Below are 14,743 nucleotides of genomic sequence, written 5' to 3'. Positions count from 1 at the left end.
TTTGTTTTATTTCAGCCTGTGCAATAATATTTCATGAATATCGGTTTGGGTCACAAATATGCCAGCAGCTGCCACCAAGAAGATGTGTGGCAAATAAAAAAAATTAAAAAGCTATTCTGGGTCAAGTGGGTATTTGATTGCCAACTGTGCCCAACAGCTGGGCAAGGGCTATGATTCACAGAAACAACCACTATTTTCCTCCTGGCCTGTTGGTTTCCCACCTGCAAGCGGTGGGTGTGGCACTTTGAGAGAATTCCAAGTATTAATTCTCCCTAGAAGCTTCAATCCGGGGATCTTCCTTGGTCCAAATAACTAGAGAAAGCCAGGAAGGGAAGATTTGTCACTGCTACATAAATTTGAGGGATTCTCTTTGACTGGCATGCCTTTCCCCAAATCGGTGAACCTGGTCTTTCCTAAATTATTATATTTTTAAAAACCTTTTCAGGGTGAAATGTGTGTTTTTGATGAACTGGTTTTCAGTATTCAGGAACTATCCAATAAACAATTTTTACTGTCTTTACTGAACTACATCCATCTTCAATCCATTTTTGCAGCCTTTAGAAACCTCTGACCTCCAAACCTTGGTGGGAAGTGAAATGTTAGCCTCCAATAAACAGAGACATTCAGAGAAGTAAAACCAAACGGAACCATCATGTCTCAAAACTGGTAATTATCAAATATATGTCTTTCAATGCACTATTACTGTGTATCACTTATTACCGTCTTAAATGGGTTCATCTGAATATCTTTATTCCCTTAAGGCAGTGAGTCTCAACCTTCCTAATGCCGCGACCCTTTAATACAGTTCCTCATGTTGTGGTGACCCCCAACCAAATTATTTTATGTTTTCTGTATTTTTTCAAAAATGTGTGTTTTCCAATGGTCTTAGGCGATCCCTGTGAAAAGGTCGTTCGACCCCCAAAGGGTCCCAACCCACAGGTTGAGAACCACTGCCTTAAAGTAAAGGTAAAGGTTCCCCTTGCACATATGTGCTAGTTGTTCCCGACTCTAGGGGGCAGTGCTCATCTCCATGAACCAGTGATGTCCGAAGAGCCAGTGCTGACTGAAGACATCTCCATGGTCATGTGGCCAGTATGACTAAGCACTGAAGGCACACGGAACACTGATACCTTCTCACCAAAAGTGGTTCCTATTTTTATACTTGCATTTTTACGTGCTTTCGAACTGCTAGGTTGGCAAAAGCTGGGACAAGTAACAGGAGCTCACTCCGTTATGCGGCACTAGGGATTTGAACTGCCAAACTGCCGACCTTTATGATTGACAAGCTCAGTCTCTTAGCCACTGAGTCAATGTGTCCCTTTTTATTCCCTTATATAATCGTATATATCCAAAAATGTATAGGACATTTGAGTGTGTTGTCATTGTTCACAAATGTTTGAAAAACAAATTCAAGTATTGTAAGTCTTCATATAAGTGTTTGTTGAAACAGGCCCTCTCTCATTTGAGAGTGTAAAACATGGGTTAATATTACAGGAAGAGAAATTGCAACCAAAAGTTAAGTGAATAAGTCTGAACAGTAAGGACAGGTCAACAGAAGAACCAACTTTTCAGGGAAAGGGGGTGGGCCGGATCCCTTCACTAGATGTTTTAGGCAGAGAGCAGATAGCCATCTATCAGCATAGCCTTCATTTAAATATGTGTATGCCCCAAATGGAGATTGGACATAGGGACCTAATGGCATCTTCCAGCTTTAAGATTCCAAAAATTAATATAAATTTTAAATCAACTATAAATTTTGTCAGACAGAAAAGGCCAGGTTAATGATGGACATTTTAATCCTCTTTCTTGAAATCAAAAGGAATTGTATTTTATAGCTTAGACTGTGGCCCCCAACCTTTTGGACACTGCTTTCTGGCGTGCCGTAGCCCGTGCCATTCCATGGACCAGAGGTTGGGGACCCCTGGTTTAGGAGTAATACAAAAGAAGGCATCTTCTGTATTCCTTCTAAGTAGATCTTAGAAGCGCTAGCAAGAGAGGATAGATAGATAGTTGTTGTTAGTTGCAAAGTCGTGTCCGACCCAGTGCGGCCCCATGGACAACGTTCCTCCAGGTCTTTCTGTCCTCTACCATTCTCTGAAGTCCATTAAGCTCACGCCTACTGCTTCAGTGACTCCATCCAGCCACCTCATTCTCTGTTGTCCCATTCTTCTTTTACCCTCAATATTTCCCAGCATTGCACTCTTGCCCTTGAGTCCTTCCTTCTCATTAGGCAGCCAAAATATTTGAATTTCATCTTCAGGATCTGGCCTTCTAAAGAGCAGTCAGGGTTGATATCCTCTAGGACTGACAGGTTTGATCACCTGCAGTCCAAGGGACTTGCAGGAATCTTCTCCAGCACTATATAGTTCAAAGGCCTCAATTTTTTAGCACTCAGCCTTCCTTATGGTCCAACTTTCACAGGCATACATTGCAACTGGGGAAACCATAGCCTTGATTATACACAATTTGTTGGCAGGGTGATGTCTCTGCTTTTTAGTATGCTGTCTAGATTTGCCATAGCTTTCTCCCCAGGAGCAAGTGTCTTTAATTTCTTGGCTGCAGTACCCATCTGCGGTGATCTGGAGCCAGGAAAATAAAATCTGTCACTACCTCTTCCCCATCTATTTGCCAGGAATTGAGAGGGACGGATAAATGGATGGATGGATGGATGATGGATGGATGGATGGATGGATTCCAGAAAGCAATTTACAGCCAGTTTCCCAACGTTATCTATCAAGATTATGGGCCTCAAGGGCAATCTATTCAGATTACAGTCTCAATTACTTCAAGTCTGTGACTGTTTTACACCAAAGCAGCCTTCTGCAAATCTTGGTACTGATCAGATGGGGTTGGTCTTCCATTTCCAATCCACAGACAGCATGAAAGTCCAGGTCCCAGAGGCATCTGATTGGGAAAGGCTGCTGTGGATCATATGGTGAAGCAGACCAGGAAAAGTTAAGCTTGTAATGGGAACAATCTGTCATATGGCTTCTGCAAATAACACACACCATAGGCTAAGTGGTTGGCCTGGCATTGTGGAGAGGAAAGTTCATGTCCAAGCCCAATCTTCAGCTACGGAAGTACATTAGGTGTTGTGAAGCCACATTTCCCTCTTTAATCCAGGGCTATGCTTGTCTATGGAGATGTCAATTACCCAGGTCATGGTTGTCCCAAAGGTGATTTTCCAAAGGTAACTGGACTTTCTTGGGGTTTTTTCCTTGAAAACATTTTGCGTCTCATACAAGACACATCTTCAGTTCCAGAAGCTTCTTGATGAGAGTGAAACGTCTTCAAGGAAAACAAAGTCCAGTTTGCCGTTTGGAAAAGCACCTTTGGGATAGGGCTATACTTGCTTTTATGAGTCCTGAATATACTACAACCACCTCATGTTTTGTAAATGTTAAGTATATCTTTTCATGTGACAGCTTTACAGTGACAGCTGCACTCACTTTTGTTGCCAGGGGTTAGACATTAATGGTTGTGTGTTGCATTATTTTGAGGGGGCAACACATTTACACTCTTATACAAGCCGTATACCCGCTACTTTACATTGTAGCCAAGTGTCATTTCTTCAGTGTAGTCACATGAAAAGATATACTGTAATATTTACAAAATGGGAGGGGCTGGTACTCACTTCTGTGAGATACCGTAATTCAAACAAATATGGCAACCATTTTGAGAGTTCAAAAGCCAAATAAGCCCCAGATCTGAGAAAAGGTATTCTCTCATTGAAATAAAATGCAAAGATTTAAACTGAACAAAAGTTTCTCTGTTAATATACTGTATCCCTAATTAGGTATTTCAGAGTTTGTTCTCTTTTTTGTGCTTTTCGAGCATCTGGCAAAACCTGTGAATCCTTTCTTTGAAAATGTTTTTAATTGTTTTACAAAGGAAACTAATGTTCAAAATTTATAATAGAAAAGAATACATAATAATAACATAATAATTCAGTTTATTAAAGTTAGCAGTTTTGGCATCTGGAGGTCATAAATTAGGCTGTTCATCTACATTCAGTTGAATGAAAAGCAAACTCTCAATAATAGGTTAGAGAAAATAGGGTAACTTATTTATTTTTTTTCCCCATCCCAAGTTCATAGACCTCTAGAAAGCTATCCGGATCCAAAGGATCTGTGAACCCCAGGCTAAAATTACCTTTTCTATTTTAAGTTTTAAAAAAAATCAGACCAATATTCTGAACACTTAATCTTTATTTGTCAGTCCAGTAGTGTGATTCATCCAGAGACTAGCAACTTCACATTATCTTCTTCTGACAAATCTGCCTCCTAGCTCCTAGCAACAGGACAATAATAGTAATTGTCAATTTATCATCGTCCAGCTTGAAGGACTTAACTTTGTGACTAAAGTGCAAATTCAAGAGATCCAATAGAGATATAGAAACTGATAGCTTGATATATATATATATATCAATATATAAAACATATATATATATATGTTTTATCAGTTTACTTCATCTAAGGGGATAAGAACTATTGTCATACCGTAATCAGCTTGCTGGCAACTATCTTGTTTAAAATGAGTCACTAAAATTTGTTTAAAAGGCCTTTCCTTTTGTGAACTGTAAAAAAAGAAATCAAATGCCATTTAATAAAACAAAATGTTTGCCTAAAGAGGTGCTACTAGATCCCTTCCAAATCTTTATTTTTTGAAAGGTTTTTATTTTTTATTTTTCATAACCACTCTTACATCATTAATCTTACAGTGTGTCATCTGGATACAATCTTTGTGTCATCATATTAATAGTTACATCATTTAATCTATTTTTATCTTACCTTTACCTTTCATTTGCCTTTTAATTCAACTCCTCCCCCATAATTCTGCTTCTTTCCCAAATTATTCAATTTCTGTTTCTTTTGTCTATATTGATTTGCTATCCAGTGATAAAAACATCCTCAATATCTTATAATACTTGATTCTTCCTTCTCTTTAATTGTCACATTAATCTGTTCATTCTGCACAGTCTAATGTTTTTTTTAAATTACCTCTCCCCTTCTGAATCTTGTTTACAATAGACTAACACAGGTCTCCTCTTAGGTTTCCCTACAAGGCTTCCACTCCAGAATACCACTTACAGCAGGGGTGTCAAACCTGCAGCGGCACGGCAATGGCACGTGATATTGGAACTTTTTCCCCCTTTGCTAGACTGAGCATGTGCATGGCAGGTGTGTGACACATCTTGGTCCGTGGGTCACAGGTTTTGACAGCCCTGACTTAAAAGATGATTCCACCTTTGGAGACAAAACCAAGCTGGTCCAGTTGTTACCCAAACAAGGCAAATGCCTGGCATAGTTGTGCTACCATTAAGTGCATGTTTAAGCTAGAGTTGCAAGCTGTGATCTGGCAGTCTTCCCATGCTTTCAACAGCTGCACAATCAGTAGGCACTCCACACACAATGCTTTCTTTAAATCAAGAACACACTGCCTGATGAAATTGTCCCCCAAACATTTTGCTAACGCTAAATGGGCTGCAAAAATGAAGAGCACCAGTAAAAAGGTAAAGGTTCCCTCGCACATACGTATGTGCTAGTCGTTCCCGACTGTTTTCAAAACCAAAGAGCCAGCGCTGTTTGAAGACGTCTCTGTGGTCATATGGCCGGCATGACTTAACTCTGAAGGCACATGGAACGCTGTTATCTTCTCTCCACAAGATGGTTCTATTTTCTACTTGTATTTTTTATGTGCTGTCGAACTGCTAGATTGGCAGAAGCTGGGACAAGTAACGGGAGCTCACTCGGTTACGCAATACTAATGGCAATTTGAACCATGAACTGCCGACCTTCTGATCCACAAGCTTAGCCACTGAGCCAGGCATCCCATAGAACACCAGTAGGTAATATCAAATAACTGTTCTAAATCTTTGGCTGCCATCTAATGGCATCTAGATATCTACTACACAGAAGAATGTTACCTAGGTAATGAAACAGTCTGCAAGAAAGCAACCAAGATCAGATAACCAAGGATCCCACATCTAGATATACCTATTCAGCCAGAGTGCAGGCTAAAAAAAATCACTATTTGTTTTATCAGGCTGTATGTTTAGTTACAATCTGAAAATGGTTTATAATCAGGGATGACACTCCAATGTGTGCTGCATTTCAGCCTGCACCCTTAACATGCTTTCTATTGACTGAAGGCTACAAAATAAAATTAAATTAGGCAATTCCAGTCCCTTTTTATTCCTTTGCATCTGAAAGACTTTATATCTAATCCTTTGGTTGTTCCTTTTAGCATGGAAAAAACCTAGATATATCTTACTGCCATTGCCTAAATGGTGAATCAGTTGTCAAAATGAATATTATTTGAAACCAAAACTTTATTCAAGACAATAGGTTCATTTGTTATCACATCATTCTCCCCAATAATTTCTCCCATCTTAACATGTGGTTTCTTAATTTCATTCCATGTCTTGACATAATTATTTGAACTAATATGCAATAATGTTTGGCATGATAAAAACCATTTTTTTAACTTTTTTTCAAGAAAGCGGTTTTTGGCTGTCCCAAAAAGCTGCTTTCTTGAAAGCAGCTTTTGGCTGTCCTGCTGCTATGTCTGACATAGAGGCGTCCCACCTCTATGTCAGACATAGTGGCGGGGAGGCCAAAAGCCACTTTCTTGAAAGCGGCTTTTGGCCACCCCGAAAAGCCACTTTCTTAAAAGTGGTTTTTGGCCGCCCCGCCGCTATGTCTGACATAGAGGCATCCCACCTCTATGTCAGACATAGTGGCAGGGTGACCAAAAGCCACTTTCTAGCAAGAAAGAAAGTGCCAGCCCGCTAGTAGAGGCGGATAAAAGACCCGCCTCTGCTGGCGGACTGCCCCAACACAGAGAAAGAAAGCTGGCGGGCTGCTCCTCTGTTCTAAAACAAGCCACTTTCTAGAAAGAAAGAAAGTGCCAGCCTGCCAGCAGAGGCGGGTAAAAGACCTGCCTCCGCTGGCAGGCTGCCCCACAGAAAGCTGGTGGGCTAACCCTCCTTGCCTCTCCTACCCCCTTCCCTCTGAGTGAAGAAACAAACACTGCCCCGACACAGAGAAAGAAAGCTGGCAGGCTGTTCTCCCTGCCTCTCTTACCCCCTTCCCTCTGAGTGAAGAATTACCTCTGCTCGAGTCAGATTAAATGAGGCACGTGGTTCTCCCGCCTCCTCCTGTAGAGGGCACTTTTTAGAGGCTTTTTTAAACAGTTAAGCACTAAGCAGAGTCATCCACTGTGACTCTGGCAGCAACTAGCTCAGCCTTTTCCTTTTACATTTTTCTTTTCATGATGACAGTGGTGAGGCTCTGTCTCCCCTGCCTCCCCTGACTGCACATCACTGGTGAGTCTTACTTAGAGTCCTTTTTCACTTCCATTTCTGCCAATTCCCCTTTAACCTTTTTTTAGAAATTATTTTGCTCTTTGGATGGAGTTCATTCTGAATTTCTGTTATTTAAAAGTGAAGATCACTCCTTCCAATTTATCATCATAATGGTATCTTTTTCTGTTGGAACTTCTCAGTAAAAATATGTACTATTTTTGTCTTCCCATGTTCTAATCAAGATTTGTTTAAGTACAATTACATTTGTATCATTAACTTTCAGTCTAATAACAAAATGTTGCTGCAAATCCTGATCTCTGGTTTTCTTTCTGGCAAGTGCACAAGAACATTCCTTGGTACATTCTTAATTTTGCAAATCATTTATTGATTCATAGACTAATTTCTGCCTCCATAAGGCAGCAGTCATCTCATCATCTTCATCTCATTCAAATTTTTGTTAAAAGTCTTTACCACTTTTTTCTGCTCCTGTAGAACTGCTCTGAGTCAGAAGTTGAGGCTGTTCCAGTATTCCTAACAAATTTATCTCTGACCTGATATAAATAAAGCACCTAGAAACAAGCAAGGTTATTTCTAGAATCCAGTATTGGTTTGTTAAAACAGATTATGCCAGATAAACCTTATTGCCTTCATTGATAAGTATCTAACATTAGTGAATCTAGAAATGCTGTGGACATAGTTTACCTAGATTTCAGTAAGGCATTTGACAAAGTAGATACCAGTTTACTTCTTAGTAAGATAGGGGGATAGACAAGCATCACCACCAGATGGATTCACAATTGCCTGACAAACCACACTTAGTATGTAGTTCTCAATTGAATTACCTCTAAATAGAGGGAATACCTCTATTGAGGTCTCTCAAGGTTCTGTCTTAAGTCCAATACTCTTCAACGTATTCATAAATGATCTGATGAGGAGCTAGAAGGGGAACTCACACAGGTTGGCAGTTGCACCAAGCTGGGGGAAAATTGCTAACACTTTGGAAAATAGGTGCAAAATAGTTGGTACCTGGCGAACAGTAGTAACTGTGAGAGAGATCTAAGTGTCCCAGTGGATCACACTTATGTATGAGCCAGAGTGTGCTGCAGCTGCCAAAAAAGCTAATGCAGTCCTGAGCGCATCAACAGAGGGATAACATCAGATCATGAGAAGAAATAATGCCTGCACAAGTGAGGTCACACTTGGAATACTGCGCAAAGAGACCATGATACAAAAAAAGATATTGAGATCTAGAAAGTGTGATTAAAAGAACATAAAAGATGATATAGGTCTGGAGTCTAAATCATAGAGGAAGGGTTGAGGGAGCTAGGTATGTCTAGCCTATCAAAGAGAAGAATTGGGAGGGGAGAACATGATAACTGTCTTCCAGTATTTGAGGGGTTGTCACAGAGAAGAGTGGATGACTAATTCTCCAAAGCATCAAAGGGCATGACATAAAGTACTGGGTGGAAGTCAGCGTGGGTTTCAACTGGTTTGCGGCAGTCCCTGTCGAACCAGTTGGTTGGCAAACCCGGAAGTAAGTAATTTTCCGGGAACGGCAAAGGGCCCACTCGCCCGCCCTCCTTACCAGTCTTTGAAGGCTTCTGCGTTCTACGCAGGAGCATGGCACATACAGCGTCTGCGCGATTCTCCGTGGAGCAGCTGGAGCATTGGGCAGGCGCTAAGACGCATGCGTGAACTGCCGCGCGTGCACGAGGATGCCGCCGACCCCGTTTCCAACCGAACCGGTTTGGAACGGGATCAAAGCAACCCACCACTGCTGGAAGTTGTTAAAAGAGTGACCAACCTAGACATGACGAGAAATTTCCAACAGTGAGACTATTAATCAGTGGAATAGTTTGCCTCCTGCAGTTCTGGGTGTTCCATCACTGGAGTTTTCAAAATAGACTGGCAAACCATTTGACCAGCATGGTTAGAAGAGGGGGTTGGACTTGAAAACCTCCAAGGTTTCCTTCCAAGTCTGTTCTTATATGTTCTATGAAGGAATAAGCCTTCAGTGGATGGAAACCTACAGCTTATACACATAATCCTTGTCAATGATAGCACTAATAAAAGTGTTAATATTTATTGCACTGTGTAATTTGTTTTTTGTGGATAATGGAGGAAAATATATTTCAATCTTAGTGCTGGATTTCCACTCACTGCATTAATAATCATCCAACTATATGCCCATAAAAATCTGCAGATGATCTATTACATTAATATTTCCGACAGAGATTTTAAAAGGCACACGGGCTTTCTTTCTTGTATTTTTGAGTTATTTACTTCTGGGTTTTTCCCCAGGAAGATGGCCAGTAGAGGTATTTTAATATAATAAATTCTGTTATAGTAATTAAAAGTTAGGCTCCCTACAGATGGATCTGACAAAAAATCATTACAAATTTTTCATGAGCATTCTGGGGAAAAAAATCTCAATTTTTTCCTGTATCATTACTGTAGACTTCATCTGTTTTTTCTGTGTTTATCCAGAAAAACATGAACTGACGCGTGGCTCTTGAAAGGTGTAGATGTCTTTAGTACTTCGTAGCTGCTCATAAAATCATGGGAGGGTAGAGTAAGATCAAAAAATGCTAGGGTTCACTTATTCTTCCTTATCTAACAGCTTTTGTTCACATCCATTTTTCAACTGTGATCATTTGTGTTTACTATTAAAAGCAAAAGATGCTGAAATGGGAAGCCTTTAATAGAACTCATCTGTTGGTTCTTCCTTCCTCCTCCTAAGCCTATCCTGCCTCTAGGAAATTTGTTCTTACTTCCTACCAATACCTGTGCTGCAGGTATCTTTATGTGTTGCATATGTTAATTAAAGCACTGGTTGATTCCTCTGGTTTTGCTATCCACCCCAAGGATAACTGGAATGTTATAAAGTTGGTCAGTACTATAATACAATTGTTTTCCAGACAGCAATGTATGCCATCTTCTGGTCAAATTTAACTTGTGCATGTGTTAAAAGATTTATAATCATATCAATGGAAAGAAAAAATAGAGAAAAACATGCTTCATTCTTTAGTGAGCAGCACTTATCTGATTGCAAAAGGGAGGTTACTGGAATTCTGCCCAGAAACTTTTCTCTCTCCTCTCAATCTAACTCATTCTCCTTTGGTCTTAATGTTTTCCCAGTAATGATGTAAATATTTCAATACTATAAATATATTTATCACTATAAGCTATTCCTTCGTGTATAAAGTCTGCCTTTACCACATCTGTTCTTATCTCTTGTTATGTTGTGTTTGGATGGATAGAAAACTTTTAAGTTTATGCACTGTATAGCTGAGATTTTTTTAAAAAAAATAGCAAATGATACAAGTAGCTGCAATTTGCTCAAGTTTCACTGGGTGTCACTCTGTAATCTCAAATGTTATCTTAAACAACTAGGTTCCTCCTTAAGAAAGTAAGGAAATTGGGTAGACACTGTTTACACTGTCTATATGTTACTATATTAGAAAACACTAGAATAACCTTTACAATAATTCATCCAGGTCTGTTTCTAATCAGTTGCAATTAGAATTGCAATATACACCCACTAGGTATATGCATACATATACAATGCATATATATGTGTGTGTCTAGGTGATGTCATATATATTGAGCTGGCAAATCAACTCCAAACTGGAAGCCCATCTCAGGCTGTAATGTTATTATTGTGAGGTAAATTGGGTTGAGAGAGAGTGACTAGTCCAAGATCACCAAGTCAACTTTTATGCCCAAAGCAGGACTAGAACTCATTTGTAGCTTGGTGATTTAATCACCAGACCAAACTGGCTTTGTCTGTTAGTTTATCTATCTAGTTTTTGTCCTGCCCTTTAAGTAAAGTGTTTGGGCAACTTACAATAAGGCAGTGTATAACCCACTATGTTTAGAATTTCTATCAGGCAACATATAGCAATCACACAGAAACACACCCTTGCTCACTGGCAGAATCCAGATTCAAACGGTGAATACAACACTTTTAATTTTTCCTCTAAGACTGCAGAGAATGTCCTAGAGGATGGCAGCTGTCCACTTGATGAAAGTTCCATTACTGGTAACGTATCAATCATGCAATTATAGCTACCACTTTTGACAATACCCAAGTACACAATATCTCTTAGGATGCTTCTAAAACGGGGTGTCCAACCTTGCAACTTTTAAGACTTGTGGACTTCAACTCCCCAGAATTCCCCAACCATTCACGAAGTGAAGTCCACAAGACTTAAACTTGTTGAAAGTTGGACACTCCTGTTCTAAAGCATCATTCCCCCATTCCCAGATCCTCGAATAGTCACAATACTAATCAGGTTTCAAATGAATGACGTTTGGAGTCACATCTTTGAAAGACATTAAACAATTTGAAGAGTGGTGTAGGCCTGTTAAAGCAAGAGCAATTTACAGTGATATTGTGTGGCCAGAAATTTCCTCATAGCACCAGGAAACAATTTCCCATTACTAGAACTGCTGAGGAGACAATCACTCGGTGCGAAGTAATTTTTTTTTAAAAAAAAGTTCATTTAATTCTGGAAACTGGAAGGCATGTTGCTTCATGATTCAGCTTCTGAAAGGTTCAAAAGCATTGTTGAAATAATAAGTTTGACCCTGACCTAGAATGGTGAATAGTTCCATGATTTACAAGCAAACATATTTTTTCCAGTTTCATATATTAATAAATTATCTTGAGAGAATGACCTGAGTTCTGAATATAATGAGTCTCACTCAAGCCCTTTAAAGTATATTTTAGCAAGCCATCAGAAATTTATCATGAAGATGACCTATAGGGGGTATGAAAGTCCACATTAAAAAATACCACATTAATTTTGATCCTTCCAGGATCTATTGCTGCAGTCTTGTAGGCAGATAGGAATATGTGTGTGTGTGTGTGTGGTGTGTTTGTGTACACATGCATACGTATACACACACACACACACATATATATATATATACACACACACAAAACCCCCTGGTATGCCCAAATATGGGAGGAAGCATTCCTTCTGGAGAGCATCCAGACAGAAAGCCATTGTTTTTACTGTTGCCTTTGTACATTGTTTCGTTTCATTTCGTTCATTCGTTTATTGGTTTTGTATGCCGCCCACTCCCGAAGAACTCCGGGCGCTCACAATGAAATGGGGGAGGGGGATAAATAAGACAATACAAACAATATTAAAATACACAACAGTCACAAATGAAGTGGGGCTGGATACTTCAACAGCCCCCAGCCTGCCGGAACAGCCAGGACTTGGTGGCTTTACGGAAGGCCGGGAGGTAGTAAGGGTTCGGATCTCCACGGGGAGCTCTTTCCAGAGGGCCGGAGCAGCAACAGAGAAGGCTCTCCCCCGGGGGGCGCCAACCGACATTGGCTGGCAGATGGAACCCGGAGAAGGCCGAGCGTGTGTGATTGAATCGGTCTTTGGAGTAATTGGCAGAGGGCGGTCTCTCAGGTACCCAGGTCCGATGCCATGCAGGGCTTATAAGTAATAACTAGCACCTTGAAGCGAGTCGGAGACCATGGACAGCCAGTGCAGCTCGCGAGGATAGGTTAACGTGGGTGACCTAGGTGCACCACAATTGCTCGCACGGCTGCATTCCGGGACTAGCTGAAGTCTTCGAACACTTTTCAAGGGCAGCCCCATGTAGAGTGCATTACAGTAATCCATCTTGAGGTAACGAGGGCGTTAGTGACTAGCTGAAGTGCCTCCCGATCCAGGTAGGGTCCGCAATTGTGCACCAGGCGAACCTGGGCAAAGACCCCCCTGGTTACAGCCGACAAATGGTGATTTAAAGTCAGCTGTGGGTTCAGGAGGACTCCCAAATTGCAAACCCTCTCTGAGGGGCGTATAATTTCACCCCCCAGACTGAGAGATGGAGTAATTAGCCAATCTTTGGGAGGAAACATCAATAGCCATTCAGTCTTGTCGGGATTGAGTGCAAGCTTGTTCGTTCCCATCCAGACCCTAACAGCCTCCAGGCACTGGCACATCACTTCTACTGCTTCACTGAGTTGGCACGGGGCAGACAGATACAATTGTGTATCGTCTGCGTATTGGTGGTATTTAATCCCTTGCCACCATATAATCTCACCCAGCGGCTTCATGTAGATGTTAAATAGGAGGGGGGACAGGACTGAGCCCTGCAGCACCCCATAATTGAGGGGCCTAGGGGTCGACCTCTGCCCTCCGACCAACACCGACTGCGACCTGTCTGAGAGATAGGAGGAAACCACCGAAGAACGCTGCCTCCCACTCCCACCTCTCGCAACCATCGCAGAAGGATACCATGGTCGATGGTATCAAAGGCCGCTGAGAGGTCAAGGAGCACTAGGATAGAGGACTGACCCCTATCCCTGGCTCGCCAGAGATCATCAATCAGTGCAACCAAAGCAGTTTCCACGCTGTAGCCAGGCCTGAAACCTGACTGAAAGGAATCCAGATAATTGGTTTCATCCAAGGACCGTCGGAGTTGAGAGGCCACCACTTTCTCGACAACCTTCCCTACAAAGGGGAGGTTGGAGACCGGACGATAGTTACTCAAGATGGCTGGGTCCAGAGATGGTTTCTTCAGGAGGGGTCTCACCACCTCATCCTTTAGGAGAGCAGGAAGGATCCCTCCCAGAGAGAGGTATTAATTATCATCTGGATCCAGCCACGTGTCACCTCCCTGCTGGTCGAAACCAGCCAGGAAGGGTACGGGTCCAATATACAAGTGGAGGCACTCACCGCTCCCATGGCCTTGTCCACTTCCTCAGGCGCAACAAGTTGAAACTCATTCCATAAACTTCACTCAAGACCTTCCCCCGGTACCTCGGCTGGTACCGTGCAATTGGAGTCCAGGTCTGTCCGAATCCGAGCTACTTTATCTGTTAAATACTGTACAAATTCCTCAGCTCTACCTTGCAAAGGTTCATCCGCGTCCCTCCCTTTCAGGAGGGAGCGGGTCATCCTAAACCAGGCAGCTGGGCGCGATTCAGCGGATGCAATAAGAGTGGCAAAATGCAAACATTTTGCCGCCCGTATTGCCACAGATAGGCTCTTATATAGGCTCTCATCAGTCCTCGGTCTGACTCGGATTTACTGGCCCTCCAGCGGCGCTCTAGGCGTCTCTTTTGGCGCTTCATCTCCCGGAGTTCCTCGGTGAACCAAGGGGCTCTCCTGGATCCGCTACCTCGGAGAGGCCGGAAAGGCGCAATCCGTTTAGAGCCCCCGTCGCTGCTGTATTCCAAGCAGAGACTAAGGACTCAACCGGACTGTGGACGAGAGTGTCAGGTATCACTCCAAGCGCCGTCTGAAATCCCATAGGGTCCATCAGGCATCTGGGGTGGAACCACCTAATCGGTTCCTCCTCCCTACAGTGGGGGATTGGTTTACGAAAGTCAAGCCTCAGTAGGAAGTGATCAGACCATGACAAGGGCAAGATCTTAATACCCCTCAATTCTAGATCACGCCTCCA

At 41.9% G+C, this 14,743-nt stretch overlaps 1 long non-coding RNA gene across 1 annotated transcript in view; it reads left to right on the top strand.

Annotated features, from left to right (window-relative positions):
- Positions 1-14,743, top strand: part of LOC116514744 — a 28,574-nt gene that overhangs the window by 1,345 nt on the left and 12,486 nt on the right. The window contains exon 2 of the long non-coding RNA XR_004256162.1: positions 555-666. This is a non-coding gene — a long non-coding RNA (uncharacterized LOC116514744). The remainder of the gene's footprint in view (positions 1-554; positions 667-14,743) is intronic.

Source organism: Thamnophis elegans, chromosome 1, assembly GCF_009769535.1.
Source record: "Thamnophis elegans isolate rThaEle1 chromosome 1, rThaEle1.pri, whole genome shotgun sequence".
NCBI lineage: Eukaryota > Metazoa > Chordata > Lepidosauria > Squamata > Colubridae > Thamnophis > Thamnophis elegans.
The sequence above is the reverse complement of the archived record's forward strand: the minus strand, read 5'-3'. Positions and strand labels throughout refer to the sequence as shown.